The sequence below is a fragment of the Dasypus novemcinctus genome, chromosome 8 (assembly GCF_030445035.2).
Source record: "Dasypus novemcinctus isolate mDasNov1 chromosome 8, mDasNov1.1.hap2, whole genome shotgun sequence".
Classification (NCBI taxonomy): domain Eukaryota; kingdom Metazoa; phylum Chordata; class Mammalia; order Cingulata; family Dasypodidae; genus Dasypus; species Dasypus novemcinctus.
This window is the reverse complement of record NC_080680.1, coordinates 82,305,978-82,322,791: the sequence shown is the minus strand read 5'-3', so window position 1 is coordinate 82,322,791 and position 16,814 is coordinate 82,305,978. Positions and strand designations below refer to the sequence as shown.

Genomic DNA, 16,814 nt, shown 5'->3' with positions numbered 1-16,814 from the left:
AGGACGCATAGAGTAGGCTTAATTTTGAAGTCAATGGGAAACCACTGAAGGTCTCTGAATAAGGGAAAGTCACGATAAGATCTCTATTTTAGGAAGATCAGCTCCACAGCTATATGGAACAAACTAAAGGAGAGAGAGACAAACAGCAAGATGAGAGACTATTATTGTAATAGTCTAAATAAGAGAAAAGGGTTTCAACTACATGGGGAAGGAAAAAGATACTAGGTATTTTGTAAGCAATAAAATCACTAGCATTTGACCTTTTCTGGAGAAACATACTCAAGACTTGGATAACAATGTATCAATCAAAACAGATCAAAATCTGAAACTAGTATATAAAAACATGTCTATAAGCAGTTAGGCTGAATTGGACGAGGGGCAGGGGAAATGGGAATACTCTGTTATATCTTTGACAATGTCTCCTATTCACTGATCCTGGGAGGTAAAGTACTATAAGATAGACACCATGACTGAAACTGTTATCTCTACCTACTTTTTTAAAAACTGAAGGCTTGGGAAGTGGATGTGGCACAATCAGTTGGGTGCCTGCCTATCTCATTGGGGGGGGGGGTCCCAGTGCCTCCTAAAGGAAATGAACAGATGCCACCCCCACCGCAAATGAGCTAGACGCCATCCCTGCTGCAAGAGATGTCACAAGCCAGCAGACATGCACCAGGGAGTGGATGGCTCAGGCCCTGGCACTTGCCTCTCCTGTGGAGATCCTGGTCCTATTCCCGATGCCTCCTGGAGAAGGCCAGCAAACAATGAGCAGACAGATGAGAGAACCATCAGTGGGGGTGGGGTGGGGTGGGGAATAAAGTAAATAAATAAATCTTTTAAAATAAAGCAAAACCAAACCTAAAGTCTTGAAGAAAAGGGGAGGGGGACAAATTTAAGAGGATTCAGACCTATCCAGTCAAAACTGAGTCATGTGCTTCTTGATTCTACCTGCTAAAAGACCCCTTGCTCAAGTGTATTATCTGTGGAAGAGATTCTTAACTGCTAAATGGATAGGTGCAGTTCTTTACCAGGAGGAAGAACATCTGTTTTCTCTCCTGATGGGACACAGGTTTCCTAGGCTACTAAATTTATCCTACACCCAACACTGCCACACATGAACATAAATTAAGAATATAAACTCAAATGCAGGAATACACAGCTCAAAGTCTGTTTTGTAACAACTAACTCCTACACATAAGCAGAACCTGGCCTTTCATCTCAAACATACTACTTTTAACATCCTTTTTCACAGGCAATTTCTTCTTCTGAGAGTTCAAGTCTAACTGCCACATAGAAAACTAGAGAAGATAGTGTACTGAATGGTTCTAAAGCAATATAAAGAAAGAACAAAAGATCTGGTAATTGCCTGAAATTACAGTGCTAGCTCCAGACTTAGAAGGAAATGCTACTTCCAAGAACCATTACTTTAATGTCAAGTAAGAAAACTAGTAAAACAAATAGAAATTCAGAGTAAATGTTTACTTCTTTCATCCTTTGCAGTGTGCATTAAATCAGGGAGACAAAATTTTTAAATATTTAAATTTTGTTTTGGTCTTATATGCAACATACAATAGAAAATGCATTGGATTGTATAAAAATTACACAATTCATTGCCCTCCACAAAAAAAGACAAGTTAAAAATCTTTATAATGGGAAGTGGACATGGCTCAACTGATAGAGCATCCATCTACCATATGGAGGGTCCAGAATTTAATCCCCAGGGCCTCCTGACCCATGTGGTAAGCTGGTCCACGTGCAGTGCTGCTGCGTGCAATGAGTGCCATGCCACACAGGGGTGCCCCCACATAGGGGTGCCCCATGTGCAAGAAGTGCACCCCACAAGGAGAGTCACCCTGCATGAAGAAAGCACAGCCTGCTCAGGAGTGGCGCCACACACACAGAGCTGATGCAGCAAGATAATGCAACAAAAAAAGAGACACAATTTTCCAGTGCCGCTGGATAATGCAAGTGGACGCAGAAAAATACATAGCGAGTGGACACAGAGAGCAGACAATTGTGGGGGGGGCGGAGGGGAGAGAAATAAATAAAATAAACCTTAAAAAAATTTTTTATCAGTACCCGGATTTGACATAGAAATGTAATCAGGTGATTATGAGAATAAAAATAATCAAGTCTTCCATTAAGTCTTGTTTAACATGGGCTATAATGCCTTTTTCCTCCTTTGGTAACATCATGCATTAAAATAAAATTTAGGGGGAAGTGGACTTGGCCCAGTGGTTAGGGCATCCGTCTTACCACATGGGAGGTCTGCGGTTCAAACCCTGGGCCTCCTTGACCAGCGTGGAGCTGGCCCATGTGCAATGCTGGTGCGCGCAAGGAGTGCCATGCCACGCAGGGAAGTCCCCGCGTTGGGGAGCCCCATGCGCAAGGACTGTGCCCCGTAAGGAGAGCCGCCCAGCACGAAAGAAAGTGCAGCCTGCCCAGGAATGGTGCCACACACATGGAGAGCTGACACAACAAGATGACGCAGCAAAAAGAGACCCAGATTCCTGTGCCGCTGACAACAGAAGCAGACAAAGAACACGCAGCAAATAGACAAAGAGAACAGACAACTGGGGCTGGGGGGGTGGAGAGAAATAAAATAAAATAAAATAAAATAGAATTTAAACGCATTTTTTAGTTAGTTCATAAGTAATATTAATAATACCATTTTATATTTGTGTGCCTTAACAGTTTAAAAAATGCTTTTAATACTCTTTTTATTTAATTCTCAAAAACACCAAGTATGAGCAGTAATACTATAGCTATTTTATAAAGAAGGACTGAGGATCTCGGAAATAAACAACTTGCCCAATGTTGCATAACTAGTGACAGACCAGGGGCTCAAAATCATGTGTATAAGCATTTAATTTCATCGCCAATGGCAAACAGAGAGATTTTATATATTTAAGACACAAAATCAAATGAAAGAATTCTGGGCTCCTATTTCTCCATGGTCACCAAGTTCAGACCTGGTCTTAGCTGTCTATAAATCTTTATTAAGACAAAACAAGCTGGCTGGGGTTAATTAAGACAAAATAAACTGGTAGGGGGGATGAAGTGGTACAAAATCTACTGTGAGGGAAGCAGATTTGGCTCAACTGATAGAGCGTCTGCCTACCATATGGGAGGTCCAGGATTCAAACCCTGGGCCTCCTAACCCATGTGGTGAGCTGGCCCACATAGTGCTGATGTGCACAAGGAGTGCCATGCCATGCAGGGGTGTCCCCCGTGTAGGAGAGCCCAATGCACAAGGAGTGCAGTCCGCAAGGAGAGCCGCCCTGTTGGAAAAAACGCCTCCTGCCCAGGAGTGGTGCCACACACATGGAAAGCTGATGCAGCAAGATGACACGACAAAAAGAGACACAGATTCCCAGTGCCATTGATAAGAATACAAGCGGACATAGAAGAACACACACAGCGAATGGACAGAGAGAGCAGACAACTGGGGTGGGGAAGGGAGAAGAAAAAAAAATCCACTGTGAATAATTCCTTTCTACAACATTGACTGGATTTTCAGATTTTTAAAACTTAAATATTACTTTCTCAATATTCTGCTTCATAAACAGTTTTTAAATACTGATTCGGGCTTAAAATCTCTCAGAACTGAAATAATCTGCTGAGTTTTAGGCATTATAGCTAGTTTAGGAAGGATTCTCCAAATAGTCCAAATTAGACTTTGCACTCACAGTCGTCTTCAAATGTGTATTTGTAGTACAGGAAATTTGCAAGTAAAAACTAACTGTATTTAAGACTACTCTGAAAGGCAAATGGTTAATAAATGAACAGGCTTAAAAGACTTCCATCTCTATTCCTTTGATCTCAACCCTTGAATTTTTAGCAGGATATATATTATTAGTATCTTTCCTTAATAAAGATGAGATATACTAAGATATTAAAATTTATATGAACTTTAGAAATAATTTTATGAAAAGTCTTCTATGAATCTTTCATAGAAATATCATCTAGCAGCATGCTTCAAATTTAACTGGGAAATACAATAAAAACCAGAAGTTTTTTTTCTTCTACATTTTAAAAAATTCAAAATACAAGAGTATTATTTTGTAAGATTTCCTGGTAAATCAAGAAAAACAGGGCAGACATAAAATGCTACTTTTAAACAAGGAAGTGAATTCTGAAAGATATTCTCTTCAATATTCTTGTTATTATTAAAGTTTGGTAAGCATCATAGTCAATGCTAATCCCATAATTTCAAAGGGCTGAAGTCTAAAATAAGTAAAAACAGGCTTATAAGAAATAAGAAATGAAAGGCAAACAAAAACCAAAAGAACATAAGCATTGTGGGTTGGTTTTTCTTATTCTTCTTTTAAAATCATCAGTAAACTCATCTCCAACATGAAATTATTAACTAGGGTATAAAGCAGAAGGGGAGGGAAGTGGACTTGGCCCAGTGGTTAGGGCGTCGGTCTACCATATGGGAGGTCCGCGGTTCAAACCCCAGGCCTCCTTGACCTGTGTGGAGCTGACCCATGTGCAGTGCTGATGCGCACAAGGAGTGCTGTGCCACGCTGGGGTGTCCCCAACGTAGGGGAGCCCCACGTGCAAGGAGTGCGCCCCATAAGGACAGCCACCCAGCACGAAAGAAAAGCTCAGCCTGCCCAGGAATGGCGCTGCACGCACGGAGAGCTGACACAACAAGATGAGGCAACAAAAAGAGACACAGATTCCCATGCCACTGACAACAGAAGTGGACAAAGAATAACACGCAGCAAATAGACACAGAGAACAGACAACTGGGTTGGGGAAAGGGGGGATAAATAAATCTTTAAAAAGAATAAAATAAAATAAAGTGGAGGGGACTGGATTGTGCACCTCAGTTTGGACATATTCTTAGTCTTGGTTGAATTCTGGTGGGTATAGATATAGTATTAAAAAGATCTCTTCAAGATGTTACTTCAGTTAAAGTGTGGCCTAGCTGAAACAGGTTGGGCTTTAATCTGGATTACTGAAGTCCTTTACAGACAGAGTAAAAGTGAGTTGGAGAAAGAAGCCATGGGGAGAAGCCAGACGCTAGAAAGCAATAGCACCAGGAAAAGAAAGAAGATGGTGCCATGAGCATTGCCATGTGACAGAAAAGCTAAGGAAACCAATAGACTGCCAGGAACTTCTTCAAAAATAACTCTTTAGAATTTAGTAAGTATAGAGCATGGCATAGATTGTACCCAGTAAGACCAAAGTAATGGACAAAAATCTCAGGTGGAAAGAATACCTACAAGAACAAGTGAGAGAGCAGAGAAGGTCCCAACTTTTCTGTCAACCATGTCTTTTTTTCAAGAAATAAAAATAAGGAGCTGCAACAAAGCTTTATATTGCAGTTACGAAATAGGATAACCTTGGTATCAAAGACACAATTAAAACACGTATTCCTCTGGCAAAGTTTGCTTTGCCTTTGGACCCACTGGGAGTTCTAGATGGCACAAATGACCAGGAGAGGGCAGCTCACCACTGCAGCTGAGTAAAGTCTGAGGATGTGAATTCCTTCCTTTACCATCAAGGGAATACTCTCCCCTTCTTATGCTTCCCATTTTTAACTAATGAAGGAGTAAAGATACTGCTGTTAAAAAATCTTAAAAAAACAAAGTATAATAGCAATAAGTCATTACAACAAATTACTAAGAAAAATTTCCGGTAAGTTAACTGGAGTTCAAAATAAGACGTGGCTAAAGTTCCTGCTCCTCTCAGAAAAACAGAATATATAAAGCTAGCAATTATAGGCATTAAGACTACTAATGTACACTTTAGTGCAATGAACATTTTATAAATAACTTTTTCTTACAATATATGTACACTTTCAGTTATCCAAACTCTACTAAAATAAATTCACAGATGTATAATGAATTAAGTGGAGATTTTGAAAAACAAATTGCCTCCTGTACTAACAGATTTCAAAACCTAGCACTTCCTCTTAGATTACACATATCTTTGAAATAGGTTTTTTATAATCTGTGTGTTGTTAGCATAAACCTGAAGATTTCTACTGTCAAAATAAGGACAATGATCAGATAAACCTGCTTTGTTATGATAACTAGTTACTTTTCTAATGTTATGAGACTGTATGGAGTAGCATAATTTCTTCCTTTTAGGCTGAATTTCTCTACTCAAGGAGTGTGGGAGTAAGGTGGGGGTGAAACAATTCCAGCACCAAGAGCTTGATAATTTCTTTATCTTTCAAGGGTTCTAGTCCTCATTTACTAAAGAGCTGTGGTTCTATGGTTCCTATTAATACAATAATCAGAAGAAAAGTTACTGAACATATAAGTCTCTTAATAGTTCTTATTTTTATCAGTATATTACCTGCTATTTAGATGTTTGCTTTAAATAAAATTAGAAAATACCAAAAAAGAAAAAGACAATACAGGTTATATGAGTGGTTTAAAAGTATTGTTTAAATATGGAATTTCATTTCCCTACAAGTTTCTGCTTTGAGGTTTGAGAAAGACTTCAGAGCCTTTTTCATGTCACGGTATCCAAAGAAAATGATATTTATATAGCACGTTAGGGTAAAAGGAAGAGGCTATCTTTAGTCAGTGACAACCAGCCCAGACGCTCCGAAATGCCTGAGATCCTGGTAGGCCACCCTGAGAAGAGAGGGAATCAATATTCTGCTCTTCTGTAAATTATTCCTGTCACGGCAATGGTTGAGGCATATTGGTTAGGAAGTTCTGATTTAAGTTTCTTTGGCTAAGGATAAAGGGTGGATCAACTAGCAGCTGCAATCCTAGTTCATTGAAGATATTGTTTTACAATATAAGCAGCACAACTGTGGGAAGGAAAGCAGCAGCTGAGTGTAAATTGGGGTCGATATGTTGACTATGTTGACTTTGGTTTCTTTACTTTTGTAAACATAGTTGTTTAAAATTAAACCCCTGTTCATTTTAACAAGAATAAAAGACATTCTAGTTAGAGAAACTTTCTCTAAAAAATACTGCTGCAGTTTTATTTTTTTATTTTTTTATTTTTATTTTTTAAAGATTTATTTATTTATTTAATTCCCCCCCCTCCCCTGGTTGTCTGTTCTTGGTGTCTATTTGCTGCGTCTTGTTTCTTTGTCCGCTTCTGTTGTCGTCAGCGGCACGGGAAGTGTGGGCGTCGCCATTCCTGGGCAGGCTGCTCTTTCTTTTCACGCTGGGCGGCTTTCCTCAAGGGCGCACTCCTTGCGCGTGGGGCTCCCCCACGCGGGAGACACCACTGTGTAGCAGGGCACTCCTTGCGCGCATCAGCGCTGCGCATGGCCAGCTCCACACGGGTCAAGGAGGCCCGGGGCTTGAACCGCGGACCTCCCATATGGTAGACAGACGCCCTAACCACTGGGCCAAAGTCCGTTTCCCTAGCAGTTTTAAAGAAAAAAACAAAACAAAAAGAAATGGAGCTTTAGGAAACATTTTCCTTGGTTTTCTTCTTTAAAAATCTCACATAGGTACAAGATTATGGCAGAAAACTATGATATGGGCAACTGTCAAAACTCTGGTTACCAACACTGAGGACTAGTATAGGCTATGTATAAATAAAAAATTAATCAAGTTGCTAGGGGTAAGAGCTAAATAATAATCCATTGTCCTTTCCTTTTAACCAAACCATAATGCAGATTAGAAATAATTAAGTACAAGTGATATTTAAAAGAGAAATAATTTAGTCTGCAATGTTTTATTATTTAACAGAGCATTCGGAACTTAATCACAAAGGCCTGCCTCCTAGAACCCCAGTCTAATTGATAGCTAAAGTCCTGGCTATTGCCAGAGAGTTCAGCTTCCATAAAAGGCCCCCACCAGAGTAGCAAATCTTCATTAGGAAGGCAGTACTTTTAAAAACAAACTTAGGGAACACCCACATGAAAATTACCATGGTCTCTGCCCATAAGGAGTATAGAGGAGACCCATTAAGGTCAAATGGTTCATGTTAGAGAAGTCTTGGACAGACCAATTTTAAGGCAGTTTGACAGCAAAATCTTTAGTACAACTCAATCCTGGGAAGTGCCGGCTTCCCAGGTATGCAACTTGTGCAGTCCCACAGGACCCACTCTCAAAAGGGGCCCATGCTTGGTTTAATGCTCTACTGTTGCCATCTTTTAATTCTAAATAATCTCATCTTGGAACTTGTGGTTTGTAGAGGAAAACCAATGGGACAACAAAGCAGGAGGAGAGGAGATATGTCAGGTGGTACTATATGCACTAAGCCATTGGCCTGGTTGCCAGGGCCACCTAAGTACACTTGGGGCAGGCTATGGCACCACAATGCAGCAGCCCCTGGAGAGAAGAGCGTCTCTGCTAAGGACCTGCAGCAGGAAGACAGCTTTGCCTGTCTGTCCCTGAAAAGTAGCATCTGCACAAATATTAACTTTCCAGCCTGAGATCCTGAGCAGGAAGTGCCTGCACTCCAACAGTAAACTGTGTTTGTAAATTATTGCAAAATAAAAGTATAAACAAGGACATTAGCATGTTAGAGAGTTAGAACTCTTCATAGAGCTTAGAATCTCTGGTTTTGAAAACTGTTGCAACATTGTAAAGTAATTACCTACAGATTTAGAAACAAATCAAATTTAAAGACTGTATGTTTGATAGAAAAGAGCAGTATTTTCGTACAAAGATCTGAGTTAATAACAAGGACGACAATTTTTAAATTAATATTTTCCCTGTAATTGAATATATAGTGATACAATGCATAAACAGCATTTAGAATTATTTATAATCTATGAAGACATTTTTGGTTTCTTGTAAAAACTTCCACAAGTTGTAAGAAATGGCAGCAGAAATATTAAAATTCCAATGTATAAACAAATTAAATTCATACTTATGCAAAACTGATCTGTAGCGTTAAATCTTTTTAGAAAAATTATTCTGCAAAAATCACCTGTTTTGTACCCAAAATTTATATTTTGAAAGAATTTATCAGAAATATATCCTAACATGTCACAGCCCATAAAATGTTCTTAACATCTCCCAGTGATAGTTGCATCAGCAGAAAAACCCTTCTCAAAATTAAATATTATCAAAAATTATTTGTAATCTTACATTTGCCAAGAGCAACTGACATTGCTCTCAACTATATTGATTAAAAATCAAGTTGGGCTCTCTTGTGCTCTCTTGTCTCTGGACCCGAGCTCCAGTGTTTCTCCCCAGCTTGGATCACCATGCAAGTAAAACCTGGGTATTTATAACCCATAATGGAAAACTGTAGCCTGTAAATCAACCCTCTTTATCATTTTTCAGCCCCTTCCTTTCTACCTGGGACCCCTGATCTGTTATTTTCTCCCATTTCTCTTCCCTCCCTACCTAAATAAATTACTGTCCTAACTAAAAAAAAAAAAAAAAATCAAGCTGGTAAAAGTATAAAGTAAATGAATTTGCTGAAAAACAAGCCAGAAAAATATGATCAATAAAGATACATTAATAAAGTAATATTTATTGTATTAAATGAAATAATACTCAATACTTTGCAACTTGTAAATTTATGCTTCATGTATCACTATGACCTGCATTATGTTTTTAAGTAATAGTATATATTTTAAGGGAAAAGCTTTAAATGTTAGTACCTTTAACTGCATTTTTCTTCTGCATTTTGAACAAGGGAGCTCACGTTTCTGTTTTGCTTTGGGTCTTGCAAGTTAGGTAAACAAATCTGACTCTGGAAGGCTACACCAATAGTTATTTCTTTTCAACAAGTGGCTGTTGTCTTGCAAACCTCCTTTACTTCTTTTTAGGACCAACCTTAAACACCATGCCTTGTCCGTTTTGCCCTTGACTGTATGTATGGCCACCTCTATTCTAACTTCTGTGTGGTAATTCCCAGGCCTGCAATACTGATGTTGAGGGATTGGGTTTTTAATTTCAAGTACCTATTTTACCCATTTCTCCTTAACTCTTCCAATTTGTTACCAAAATATCCAAGATTAAATCCTAAGAATCATGAACTAATTTATTTTTACCCCCTAAATTCAACCAGTCATTAAATCTTATTATATTGGGGAGTATATGAAGCTTAGTGGTTGAATGCGTTTCCCGTATACGAGGTCCTGGGTTCAATCCCCAGTACCTCCTTTAAAAAACAAAAAATCTTATTGGATCTTCTTTGGTATGCCTTTTAAATCTGTGATTTAACCCCATCCTGACTATGATCATCCTAGATGAGTCCTCATTACCTTCCACTGAGAAGGATATCTTACTTCATTATTAATATTGTTACATCATCTCATCAAAAAACCCTGCAAGATTGATAGAGCAGGTCATGATACAAAATTGTCCTATTTTACAAGTGAAGAAATTGAGAAGCAGAAAAATAAAACATACTGCTTAAAGTTACGATGAAAGCAAACTGCTCAAAGCTAAGGAGAGGGGTTCTGATCAGATATCTTCCATTACAATATGATATTTGGTCTCTTGACCTCTGAAATGGAGTCCTTCAATTTGCATGAAAACTTTCATCAGGTCATTTCTCATCGAAGACATTCTATGGCTAACTACTGCCTGGAACTTCAATTAAAACTCCTAAGCTTAACATTCAAAGACAACGAATGCCTCATGGGCCAGTGATGAGGAGTCCGTGCTCTCTGACCCTTGATTCCCTGGGGAATGAGGGTTAGGGATGGGATCTGAAATCTTAGTGGGGGTACCTGAGACCTGGCTCTCAACTGTAAGACAAGAATCAATAGCACTGCTGGCCTTGCCTCTATTGCTGCTGCTGTCCCCAGTTCCCAGCAGCTGCCTACAGGGGAGTCCACAGGTGGGGACCAAAATAGGTCTAGGCATGGGTCATCTAGGTTCAACCTTGGATCTGACAGCCCCAAGTGGTCTGGAGGATCGAGCCAGAGATTGAGACCTGGCCTTTTATGAACCCTTAACTTGGCCCTGCTCCCCTTGGAGGAGTACTGAGCAAAAACCCAGGCAGCCCAGAACTCTAAGAGGATTGCCACATCACAGAACTATATCTTTCTCACTGCTGACAACCTTGTGCTGAACCTACAGGATGAAAGTTTCACCTGGGGAAGAAAGAGCCTCATCAAGGATAAGAAATGAGCCTGGTGACACCAAGAACTCCACCAATAGAGAGGCCCTAGATTTGCTTGTCCCCTGGCTTCAAGGAGCCAACTAGGCCTCCAATGCACCCTGCCCAGATCCAGTATCATGTGATAGCCCACATCCACCCCTCTTGGATTAACAAAGGCTGACCCTTTATCAGGGAGATGACTTTCCTCCTCCCTGTGTTGGCCAGGGGTGTTGTAAGAGTGTTCCCTCCCTCAAGGTTGGGAGGAGATAACTGTTATCCCAGAAATTCTCAATAAATTTTTATTACTAAAGCCTAAAAAAAGAAAAGACAACTCATCCTATTACAACCCCCATTAGGTTTTAGTCTATATTTCAAAACTTTACCTCCTCTTATTCCTACACTGCTCTCCACTTCAGATTCATGTCACTAGATCCTTTGCTTTGCTAATTTAAATTTCTGCCCATATCTTAAGGCCCAACCAAAATGGCATCTCCTTCAGAATATCTTCCTTGATTCTTCTAGGTGAAGAAGCAACTTTTATTCCTTTGAATTCCTAAAGAATTTTATCTGTACTGCTTGTACAGCATATGCCACACCTTTATCTTGAAGGCTGCTCCCATAAAAATTCATTCTATATCCCCACAGCACTTCGCAATGAATCAGTATTTCACTTAGCCATCAAGACTCAGATGGCCTCATCATTCATTCAAACATTTATTGTCTACCATGTCATACGCGAAATGTTGTAAAGGCACTGATATGAAAACCCTGGGCCTCAGGAAAAGATATTGAATTGACATATGCTTATATAGCTGTTCCTTCTCTAACCCCACTAAATTAAAAGTAAAGGGATTTTATAGTTATTTGTAAAGGCATGAACCCACCAAGAACAGAGACAAAGGAAAGAAGACAACAGCAACAATATTCTGAAGTTTGTGAGCAAACAAGTGATAAATGAACCAGTAGACAAAAAAAATTCTAAACAAGCAGCTTAGAACTTAGAACTAAGTATATCAATACTGCAGAATTTCCATAAGGTTTTGGGATTGGTTGTACCAGCTACTTCTAGAATTGGAGGAGGATTTGTTGAAAGTCCTTTTAGGGGAAGTGTGGCTAAACTGACAGAGTGCCCGTCTACCATATGGAGGGTCCAGTGTTCAATCCCCAGGGCCTCCTGACCCATGTGGTGAGCTGGCCCATGAGCAGTGCTGCCCACATGCAAGGAGTGCTGTTCCACACAGTGGCACCCCCACATAGGGGTGCCCCAGGCACCAGGAGTGTGCCCCACAAAGAGAGTCGCCCTACGTGAGGAGGGTGCGGCCCACCCAGGAGTGGCACCACATACACGGAGAGCTGATGCAGCAAGATGATGCAACAAAAAAAGAGATGCAGTTTTCCCAGTGCTGCTGGATAATGCAGGAGGTTGCGGAAGAATATGCAGCAAATAGACACAGAGAGCAGACAATGGAGGGAAAAAGGAGAGAAATAAATCAATCTTAAAAAAAAAAAGTTCTTTTAAAGAGGCAAATACCCTCCAAGTTCCTTTTCCCACTCTATGCAGGTGGGTGGCTGCCTTTTCTCCACCCCGGCAAATGACTTGGAAGTTTATTTTCTGGAGAAGGTAAGTAGAACAGAAAGGTCCAAGATTGGGCATACCAGGCACAGCTGAAGATAAAGGTTTCCTTATATTCTCTTTAGGCAGCTCTGGGAACCGATCCTGGGACCTTCCGGAGTGGGAGAGAGGCGATTACTCTCTTGCACCATCTCAACTCCCTGTTCTACGTTTTCTTATTTTCTCTCCTCTGTGTCTCTTGTTGCGTCATTTTGCTGTGCCAGCTCTCTGTGTTAACCAGCACTCCTGTGTGAGGTGGTTTTCCTACTCTGGGCAGCATTCCCACGCAGGGCGACTTTCCTGTGTGGGTCGGCACTCTGTGTGGGTCAGCTCGCCCTCACCAGGAGGCCCTGAGCATCAAATCCTGGACTTCCTATATGGTAGACAGAGCCCAACTGGTTGAGCCACATCCGTTTCCCTGATAATAGCCTTTTAAGATAACTGTGGCTATTACTCTTTGATACTACACCAAAACTCAACAAGCAGTTTCTTAAAGGTTAGTTACAAAGTAAAACCTGAAATTGGTCTATCTTGCACTTTGTATGAATTTAGGATTTTGTAATATCATGTGTTGGACACGTGGAAAATACTGGTTCACTGAATTATGCAGATCTTCTAAAGGTTGGCATATCTCATTGTACATATTTTAAAAATCACATTCCTTAATATTAACATAAGTTTCAACAGAAAAGTCTTTTAAGTTTTGGAAAGTCATCATTCTCACAGTGATGGATACAAGTTTTCCAAACTTCTCACTTTTGCTCAAAAGCTCATATTTTATTACTGGCAACAGATAGTGTTAGTTGTTTTTCATGAGGTGATAGGCTCCTTTGTTCCTTTTCAAGAAAATGTCTGCCAAATGTCCAAGTCTGAATAATCATAGCTGATCTTTCAAGTAAAAGTGGTGTTCCATGAAAAACATGTCTTGAGTTCAGCTTAGAAATCAAACTGCAAAAGAGCATTTCCTTGGGGACAATCATTTTACTTCAGTATGCAGTAAAAATGATTTGTGTATACTTCCCATTTCATCATAAAGAATATTAAAAAGTCATGTACTGGCAGCGGACTTGGCCCAGTGGTTAGGGCGTCCGTCTACCACATGGGAGGTCCACAGTTCAAACCCCGGGCCTCCTTGACCTGTGTGGAGCTGGCTCATGTGCAGTGCTGATGTGCGCAAGGAGTACCCTGCCACACAGGTGTCCCCTGCGTAGGGGAGCCCCATGTGCAAGGAGTGCGCCCCATAAGGAGAGCTGCCCAGTGCGAAAAGAAAGTGCAGCCTGCCCAGGAATGGCACTGCACACATGGAGAACTGATACAACAAGATGATGCAACAAAAAGAAACACAGATTCCTGTGCCACTGACAACAACAGAAGCGGACAAAGACGACGCAGCAAATAGACACAGAGAACAGACAACCAGGGTGGCGGGGGGAAGGGGAGAGAAATAAATAAATAAAAACAAACAAACAAACAAACAAAGACATGTACTGAATGAGATGTGATAAAATTATTTTACTGCTTTATCGAAAATATTCTTAAGTGAACTAGAAAATCACAACGACAACAACAAAATCCAAGTATATAAAAATAAAGTATATAATGACTATTACTAGTGTGGATTTGGTACCATTGCTTTGATTTGTGCTAAGGAGCCAACAGGTTTATTCATCATTTCTTTTGCATCATCAGAACAAATGTCAACACAGCGGAAAAGGCAAGTAACTTCTTAACATTATTATGAAAATAGATTTGACCTCAAAGACCCTCTGAAAGGCACTCAGTGATGCCAAGGAATGACCCGTAATAATTTGCAAATTTTGCTGATTCATGAATCCGAGTGGTAGGTTCTACAAGGAAACTGAAAGTTAGTAAATCTAGTCAGCACTGGCATGTTATCATCCAAATGATAAAAAAAAATTGTTCTTTGTGCAAAACTTATCCTTATGAAAAAGTCACCTCCTAGAGTGGCCCTAACAGGTCAATTAAAAATATCTGTTGAAAGGAAAAGTTATGTTATAGTGATAGTCATTAGTTTAGGATATTATAAGTATCACAGGACATTCCTTCCTCAGTGGTAAGAATATTTCATTGCACAAAGAAGCTCACTTGTTTATTCTTCCATTACTTGCATTCTGGAACCAACCTTGAGTCATCGAGTCCCATTTGGATGAAATGAATTAAGACAAAAGCCATAGGATATGTAATCAATATAGACTCCAAAGGGCAGAATAGAATATGTATTCTATTATATATAATCTGTTTTCCTGATATGGCTGAAATCAAGACCCAATGATGGCAAATAACAAAATATAAACTTACCTCCAGCATGCTGTTCTGACACTGGTTATAGGGCAGCAGCAGCAGTGGTGGCAATATTAGTCATTATTAGTGATTATAAGAATCATTCATATGCACAATATATACTTTCTCTAATTTCAAGTACAAAATAATTCTTGTAGTAGGCAGAGGTATAACTATATTTTTATAGATAAATAATAAACTTTTAATATGTTTTTATAGATAAATAATACTGTTTTTTCCTAGATTCTATCATTTGAAATTCTCTACTCATGATATCTTCCCATTTCTTTCAAAAAAAATAACTGATATTTATAATGATGAATCTGAAATCCTCAGAATTCTAAGAAGCCTTCTGAATTTTCCCATATAACATTAAAACAACTGTTTATATTGAAAAAACTCACCAGTTTTTTTTAAACAATGGTATACACTCTAATGAATAAACCATGATTATTCTAGTTGCATATTCTCACCATAACTCCCATATACCTAAAAGATAGGGAATATACCTGTCTATTGATACCACCATTATTAATGAGTTATGCTATAAATACCAATCACTAATGTTCTAATAGTACTCATTTATTACTGTTACTCACAGAATAAAACAATAAAAAAAAGAGAGGTTTTGACTCACATTTTAGCATAGTTTAAACAATCAGCAAAATTCAAATTATTTTTCTGGATCTGATTTTCATTCTAAAGCTATAATTGCATATATAATAATTCAGCTTACAATTTTAAAAACTAAATGTTGATAGGAAAATTCAATTTCATGAACAATTTGTCTTTAAAAAATCAACTTTTAGCTATTATCAAGGAAGTAATATATTTAGATCCACACCTATAAGCCTTAAAAGAAATTCTGTTTTTAATCTTTGCTGAGACAGCTACCAATAAATTGTTATATTTCTTTTCAAATTCATGTCATCTGCAGTGATTCAAAGACCAAAGTAATAGAAAATATTTTTTGGCATTTAATGTAAAATTTCATGTTAATCCCCTAGTAGCTACTATACAGATTTTTAACATCACATGGAACACAAAATCTAAATTTTTTCTTTTTATTCTTCAAATTCATTCAGTTTACCATGTTTAGTCAAATCTATATCACGGACATAGATAAAGAAGAAAAAGTAGATCATAGTATAAAAATGATGAAGGGATATAAACCACAATTACAATTAATGTTAGTGGGGTTCATTAAAGAAGCAATGTAATTAAAACTTGCTATAACACTGCCATCTTTATAAATTCTGGAAAACCAACCTCTACCATAACTGATACAAACTAATGGACATAAAAATTGAATTTTCCAATGACATATTTTGTCATCCTATCTGCAGACATCCTAAAATGTGTTCTTTACCTTCACTTACAGACATCAGCATGCTTATTTTAAATTTCACTAGATTCATTTATTTTTATGACAAATACTTTTATCATGGAAATGATAATAAGTGTCTAAAATAAAAAGGACCCAGCTATATTTTTATATTAAGAAGTAAACAAGTAGCTTACTTTAATATGAATTTGAGATTTTTCTGTAAAAGCCTAAAGTTTATTTAGAATATGACCCTTTAAACAAGGCTATTAAAGATTTAAAAAATATATATATTTATGTAACAGACTAATAAAAACAATGTTACCTTTAACACAAAAAAATTCCATTGGTAATTATTAGAGCTCCAACACCAATGTTGGTATTATATATGGTATTATGGTCATCTTCACTCAGTGTAATACCAAACAGGTGGTTAAAAGGTATTATGGCAAAATCAGCTCTGACTGGCATAAGACTAATTTTAATTGGGTTGATTGGTAATTTAAGATAAAAACAATTATTTTCAAGACCATCATCATCTCACCTTGAAATTAGTTACAGATCAAATTTTATTTT

The 16,814-nt window shown here is 38.5% G+C and overlaps 1 protein-coding gene and 1 non-coding gene across 5 annotated transcripts in view; one reads left to right on the top strand and one right to left on the bottom strand.

The window, feature by feature from the left end:
• ZCCHC7 (zinc finger CCHC-type containing 7) overlaps positions 1 to 16,814 on the bottom strand; it is a 258,322-nt gene that overhangs the window by 89,490 nt on the left and 152,018 nt on the right. The gene's annotated exons all lie outside the window — the stretch shown is intronic.
• LOC111763874 (small nucleolar RNA U89) lies at positions 10,537 to 10,794 on the top strand. Its single transcript, XR_002796618.1, has one exon. It is a non-coding gene; the product is annotated as a small nucleolar RNA U89 (small nucleolar RNA).